Genomic DNA, 6,831 nt, shown 5'->3' with positions numbered 1-6,831 from the left:
CCCAAATAAAAACTGTCAAGCAGAGGGAAAGAGTGGTTAAAGTGAATACACATTGTGGCAACTCTTTGGATGTGTTTAACCAGTAATAAAGGATGTGCACTGGCTCTCACCAATCAACTTTGGATAGATTACTCAAGCAGCTTCAAGCTCCAGTTGTAGCTCCCTTTTCTGATTGGTTTCATGTCTAGGGATTTCTGCTTCCTTGTTGGAAGTAACTGGATAAACAAGTCAATAATGTACGACAATCATCTTTGGTGGACAGGGTCACCAGGTAGTTCTACCGGTAGGAAGTAGCAGCAATCGTTGAAGTAGTCGGAGTGAGAGCAAGATGGCTTGAACACTGCCAATATATATGTATAAAGACGATGTCCGACAATGATGTTTCAAGAGCCAGTTTTTCCTGCGCCCGAGTCACTCACATTTTCTTAAGCTGTAACAAAGCAGTCCTGAATCTAGAATAAGCTTTGATAGCAAATATATGGGATCTAAAAGGATTAGTTCTTCAACCTTGGTAAATCCCTTGAACATTCAGAGCTATCTGCTGGAAATTCTGCTTTTTCTGGTAGTGTCATTCATTTCACCATTAATCGATCTCCAAGAAGAAATCTTGAGGTTATAAGGAGAATTTGACCTGAATGTGTTGTGTAACCTCAGGTGCTGCTTCGGTGTGCTCATTGACCTTGTTTTAGCCATTGCGGAGTCTCTGGCAGCCATGTAAGCAGGAAATATTGTAGAACTTGGTAAGGAGTTAACATCAACGTTTGATTTTCGTTAAGATCAACGTTTGATTTTCGTTTTACATTAGAAAATGATCTTCGTGGAAACGAAGGAGGAGAATGTAGGTCCTCTATGCAATCTGCTCTATGCATTTTTCTCACTTGAAGTTGTGTCATTCCATTCATGTCGCATAGAGAAACATTTGAGTCTGTAAATAATCTTAATTTCTCAACAAACCCTGCGTTTCTTGGTGCCTCGAGTTCTGCCAACTAATTAAACCTGCAGCTTCCTCTATTTTGCTTGCTGGTTAGTAGTTCTTGTAAAGTTTGATCGTTTCGTCTCTCCTGAAAAGAAGCAATATACTGTAAACATTTTAACTGCTATACACATTGACAATGTGAGAAATTTTACACTATCAGGTCATCTAAAAAGATATTATAGATAAAATGTGAGATTATTAATCTAGAAAATAAAGTAGGTTATCTGCTACAACATGTTCAAATACATTGATAATGCAAGCGTAAATGAAGTTACCTGATCTGAAAATGAGTATTTCATCAAATGCTCTCTTTTGTCAATGAATTTTTCTCTTCTTGACCACAAGGCTTCAGGTCTTGTTCTGAAGCCAAGTTGAACTCCCATGTTCGGTTGCTCATGCATTTAAGCTGCCAACGACCAGAACCATATTACAAATATAAACGCAGAGGGCATTGTAACTTTCAAACTGCAAACACTAGATAAATCTTATCTTTTGGATAAGCAAGTCCAATTTCCATTTAAATATCCAGACATAAAAGTCATTATAAGTTGCGTTAGTAGGTCTCTTTATAGATTTAATAGTTGAACCATGTTTACAACCTTAATTAGAGAAAAGCTGAATGATTTCTTTTACCTTGTTCTTTAGGTTTTATACTTTCCCCTTGGGCTATTGATGAGTTTCTTGTCATTATTGTCATGATAATCTTCAAAAGTAGGGAGTCTAATTTGATAAACTCTTGCTCCTGACTTTTGAAGTGGCAACATGCACTTCAATTTGGCAATGAGTCTTTTTCTCACAATCACTGCTTGAAGTTTCACAAGACCCTTTAGAGCACTTAATGCTTTCTTGGCCTGCACAACATTCCACAAGAGCAGAGATCAGCCACCAGTTCATAACTTCATTTCAGCAAAAAGGAAGAGAACTATAAGTAGCCATAAACACAACAAAAATTCTTTAAAAAATGCCTAGCTATATAAGAGAAGAGTTTAATAAGCGGAGAGGGACAACAAAAATGTCACGACTTGGCTGGGGGCCATGACGGGTACTCGGAGCTGACTACCGAGCACCACTCATTATGCTAATCATCATACCCAACCTGAACAGACACAACTCCAAGGCAACACACACACACACACAAACACACACACACACACATATAAGCCCTCACGGCTGCAAAAATGATATACAAAAATATACACTGATGTATTCATGAGACAACTACTACCCACACATACGTATCTACGAGCCTCTACTAGAGTACTGAAACATAAGGTCGGGACAGGACCCCGTCGTGCCCAAATATATACACAAAAGAATGTATCAACAAATGGCACTTCCGGAATAGTGGAGTGCTCCTGTGAATCTGCTGAGTAAGCTCCTAAGAATCAGGGCTGCCTCCCTGTCTACCTGTGGGCATGAACACAGCGTCCAAAAAGAAAGGACGTCAGTACGAACAATGTACTGAGTATGTAAGGCATGAACAATAATAACATATCGAAGAGATAAGGAAACATCAAGTAAGGAAACAACACATGAATCGAATGTCATTTAAGACGGAATAATGCATGCTAACTTACATCATAAACAACATCATATCAAGTATGCATATATAAGCTGCCCGATCATATAGGTACGGTATGATCATCATTAGCTCGCGTCGGGGGTAACCATCTCATGCCGCCCACTAAAGTGGTGTCCGCCATGCCATCTAGACATGGTGTATATGCGCCCGCCTTGCGCGGTGTCCGCCGCCATATAGGCACGGTGTAATCTCATTATCATATACTTATCATAAAGCATGCATTAGAACTCAAGTACAAACTATAACTCTATCGGGGTGACGTAAGGTCGAGAACCCCCAATTCCATTATGGTTTAGTCATGATCATCATGCCTCACCTTGAAGGAACTAGCATTATAAGGTGAGTCTAGCAACAATGAATAACATCACGGAATCATTAGCTTCCTAAGAATATCATATCATAAGCCCTGGAATCTCTAGACTTAGACTCATCATCATCATTGTCATATTCACAACGCATCTCTAACCTTTATTTCATGAGAAGCTCTTAATAATCATAGACTCATAGTTTCCGGAATATAAGAGAGTCATGGAAAGATAAGGGAAGTCATGTTGTAGGAATCATGCCTTAGAGAAGAAAGGACTAGCCTTACATACCTTTACGTCTCTCTAACTTTATCAATTAAATGCTTCCCTCCAATGTTCACGATTCTACATTCAAGAGAATTCGTACTAAGATTAGATACTCGGAAACATACTTAAGCTTAAGCTAAAGCTAATAAAAATTGGGCAGCACTTCCTTTGTTCCTGTAACTTTCTCCACATAATATAACAACTACTAAACATCAATAACAACATTCATAATACCATAATCAATAACTTCAACAAGTTCGGCATTATCCAGTTCTCACAATTCCCTCCCAAAGTCATTCATAACCATAGCCATAATATAACACCACATTCATCCTCATATAATGCTTCTCCAATATTCTTAATACCATTTATAACAAGATTATACTCATAACATGTCAAGAATCATGATTCATGTCAAACTACTAGTCAAGAATACCACTATTCTCATATTTGTAACCCATTTTCTACTTTCTTCTATAATCCAAGTCTTTCAACCACTCAATATTCTTAATAGCATGAAATGAACATAAAACTCACCTTTGATTGTGAAGGAATGGGTTTTGGATGGAAATGCTTCACTTGGAGAAAACCCTAGCTTCAATCCCAAAGAGATTTCTAGCTTCCATCAACCCTAGTTAGCATTCTTGCACTTGATTCTACTAGTTTTTGGTATTTAATCTTTGATTTCCCTTGAAATTATGTTAGTGAAATATGTGGAACCTTCTAGAGGTCTTGAGAGAAGTGGAGAAGTTGGAAAAAAAATGAAAAATTAGAAGTGGGAACATATAATTATACTTGAAAAATACTCAGCCCGATGGGAGTTATACGGACCCTTATACGATCCGTACAATATTATACGGTCCGTATAAGTGACTGTATTTCACCATCGTGAGATCCCTTTTCACGTAAGGTTATATGGACCCTTATACGGACCGTATAAAGTTATACGAACCGTATGTTGGTCGTATAACTCCATTTTTCTAAAGTTAATCTCGTCGTTTCGTTTGATCTCCAATCCTTATGGAACCTTCTTAGCACTTCTTTAACACTGCATTAACAATCTAAGGAGCTTTATAACTTTTCCTCAAGACATTATTAAATCAACATTAGCTCGGTACTTTGCAACCCTTTTCAAACACAACTTATACTTTACATTCTTCAACGGACTTCCTTCTCTTGCCTCGAATGTCTTTGGAATCTTAATTAGAATCATTAAGTACCCCTCTTACTTTTAGGGACATCATATCCATCTTACCCTGCGTTAGTCTATCTACCACACGACGACATGTAATTTTTTCGAGGTGTAACAAAAATAGAGGTGAAGCCAGGATATGAAGTTTATGGGTTCTGAACTTGCTTCTAAACCCATACCTCATTTTAGTTATTGAATTTCATAATTAAATATTGATACGTATTTAATGAAATTCCTAATACAAATATAGGGTCTAATCAAAAGCCACTTGTACCTCTGCACCCGTACCTAATATTGTAGTTCTGCCCCGGATGAATAAGCTTCTCTCCCCTACCGAGGTGATAGACCACCTTACAGCTGATATGGTTAACAGCCAAAGGGCAAAAAGAGAGTGCACATGCCTCATACATAGTCGCGCTCCTATAATATGATGAGAAGAAAGGAGCTAGCCACTTTTCCGTACTTATCCTTATTTACTAGATTATCTTTTTTTGTTTTTTAGGTGTGTAGCTAAGTTGGTAGAGCACTAGGCTATTAGTTTAACATATCACAGGCCTTACCCGCTATAGCCAAATCTACCTCGCACTCTACTATAAACAAGGATCTGCAATAACCTTCAAGATGACTCTTTGGCCTTTAAAATAGTTACAAGATTAAGTACTAGTTAAATTCTCAACAAAATATTTGAATAATCTTGAAACTTATTAGTCTTATAAATAATTGGGTGCATGAAGATCTTCATGACTCTTAGAGCAATGACTGCAGATTTTTCCTTATTACCCTTTAAGTTTGTGATGAATCACTAAGTAAGTTTCCAACATGCTGCATTTAAATGAAATTGTATGAGTCAAAAAACTATGATAATGGAAAAATTGAAGAGAAATGCTTAAGAAGTGAGCGTGATAAGCAGTTTGGATTGTAATGGATGCTTGTTAGAGTTAAGTTGGAGCATTCATTAAGCGGATAGCAGGAGCAGCAGCAGCATTGACAGCATTTCCTCTGCTCTTCTTCGCCTCCGTTAATGGTTGCTAAGCTGCTGATGCTATTGCTATGGCAGGACAGTTCCTCAACGTCAAAAAGCAATATTTCCATCTTAAAAAAAAAAAAAAAAAAAACTTTTCCATCTCTTTTCTTTCTCAAAGATTTTTTTATAATTTCCAGTTTAGATAACTCACAAGTAAGCAACAGATTAATCTTGAAATTCAACCTTTTCAGCGGTTGGTTCTGTCTCAGAATGAGAAGACTCTTGACAAAGCTCAACCCGTTTCTTCTCTTTCCCATTTTAGAAATATTTAAGTTTGATTTATCAAACACCTGCCACCATCTGTTTTCTGAAAGATCTGAGAGAAGAGTTTCAGACTCATTTCTATTCAAATCTTCGAGTCATATATCAATAATATGAGTAACCAGAAAAGTTAAGGCACATACCTAGAGTAGTTGAAATAAAGGGTGGCAAAAAAGGATCAACATGCTAGATTTTGTATCATATCCAACCAGTGATTCTTGAAAATACTAATATTGTATTGTTCCATGCGGCTTTCTTTTTCCCCTCTAATTCATGTCTCTCAGTTATACCCAGTGAGAATACAATGAGTTGGTATTTTATCCACTTATCTCTTCTTTAATCTTAGATTTTTGCTATATTAAATTGAGAATATAGTGCATTTACTTTGGTTCACCCTCATTTTACAGGTTTATGTGATTTAGAAATGATCGAGAAAAAAACCAAATGAAAACAAGTAAAAAAAGAGCTAAAATGAAGAAAATGGCAAAATTGGCCATAGCCGCCAAAAACTGGCCAGATCTTAAATTCCAAAAATGTGAGTCTATTTAGTCATGTTTTGATTTGGAAAAGTTGAGGACCTATAAAAGCAAGACTTGGAGGATATTATTTTCATCTTTGACCATTCTTACAAGCTTGGAGAGCTAGGGTTTTTTTTTTGTTGCTCGGATTGCCCTTCGAACGCGATGGTCTTTAATTTTTTCCTCTCTTATACGTGGCTTTTAATTTTACCCTTCCGCCTATTTTAATGGAACTTTTCGGACGAAATTACCCTTACCTGATTGAACCTTTTCTATTTCACCATTTTTTCATTTTTTCGCGTTTCTTGCCTGTTTCTCTCTGTCTCCATCTCTCTTTGTGTTGTCTCTTTTTATCTATATGGAAATTTAGATACTAATTTCTATTTTGAGCTCATTTCAATATTCATAGTTGTTAATTTTGTTGTTTTTGGACTCAATTTTGTTGATTGTAGGTATATTTTCGCGTTTATTGTATATTTTTTTGTATGTAATTAATCGTTTCTAATTACAAACTATGGTTTTAGTGTTTTTTCAAAGTTTATGTATGATTTTTTGACGGTTAGTGTCACGACCCGACTAGGGTCCATGACCTTTTTTGCATAACAACGGCAAAGAACCTTTTTATTACTCATTCTCACGGTCATTCATTAGTCTCGTACTTATAATCATAGAAGAACCCATTTCCATTGGAAACATATTTACATTA

The 6,831-nt window shown here is 36.6% G+C and overlaps 1 pseudogene; it reads right to left on the bottom strand.

The window, feature by feature from the left end:
- Positions 1-534: 534 nt before the first annotated feature.
- On the bottom strand, positions 535-5,414 carry LOC132039508 (protein IQ-DOMAIN 12-like; annotated as a pseudogene).
- Positions 5,415-6,831: the final 1,417 nt, after the last annotated feature.

Source organism: Lycium ferocissimum, chromosome 12, assembly GCF_029784015.1.
Source record: "Lycium ferocissimum isolate CSIRO_LF1 chromosome 12, AGI_CSIRO_Lferr_CH_V1, whole genome shotgun sequence".
In the NCBI taxonomy this organism is placed as follows: Eukaryota; Viridiplantae; Streptophyta; class Magnoliopsida; order Solanales; family Solanaceae; genus Lycium; species Lycium ferocissimum.
Note: the sequence above shows the minus strand (reverse complement) of the source record. Positions and strands in the feature narration are given on the sequence as shown.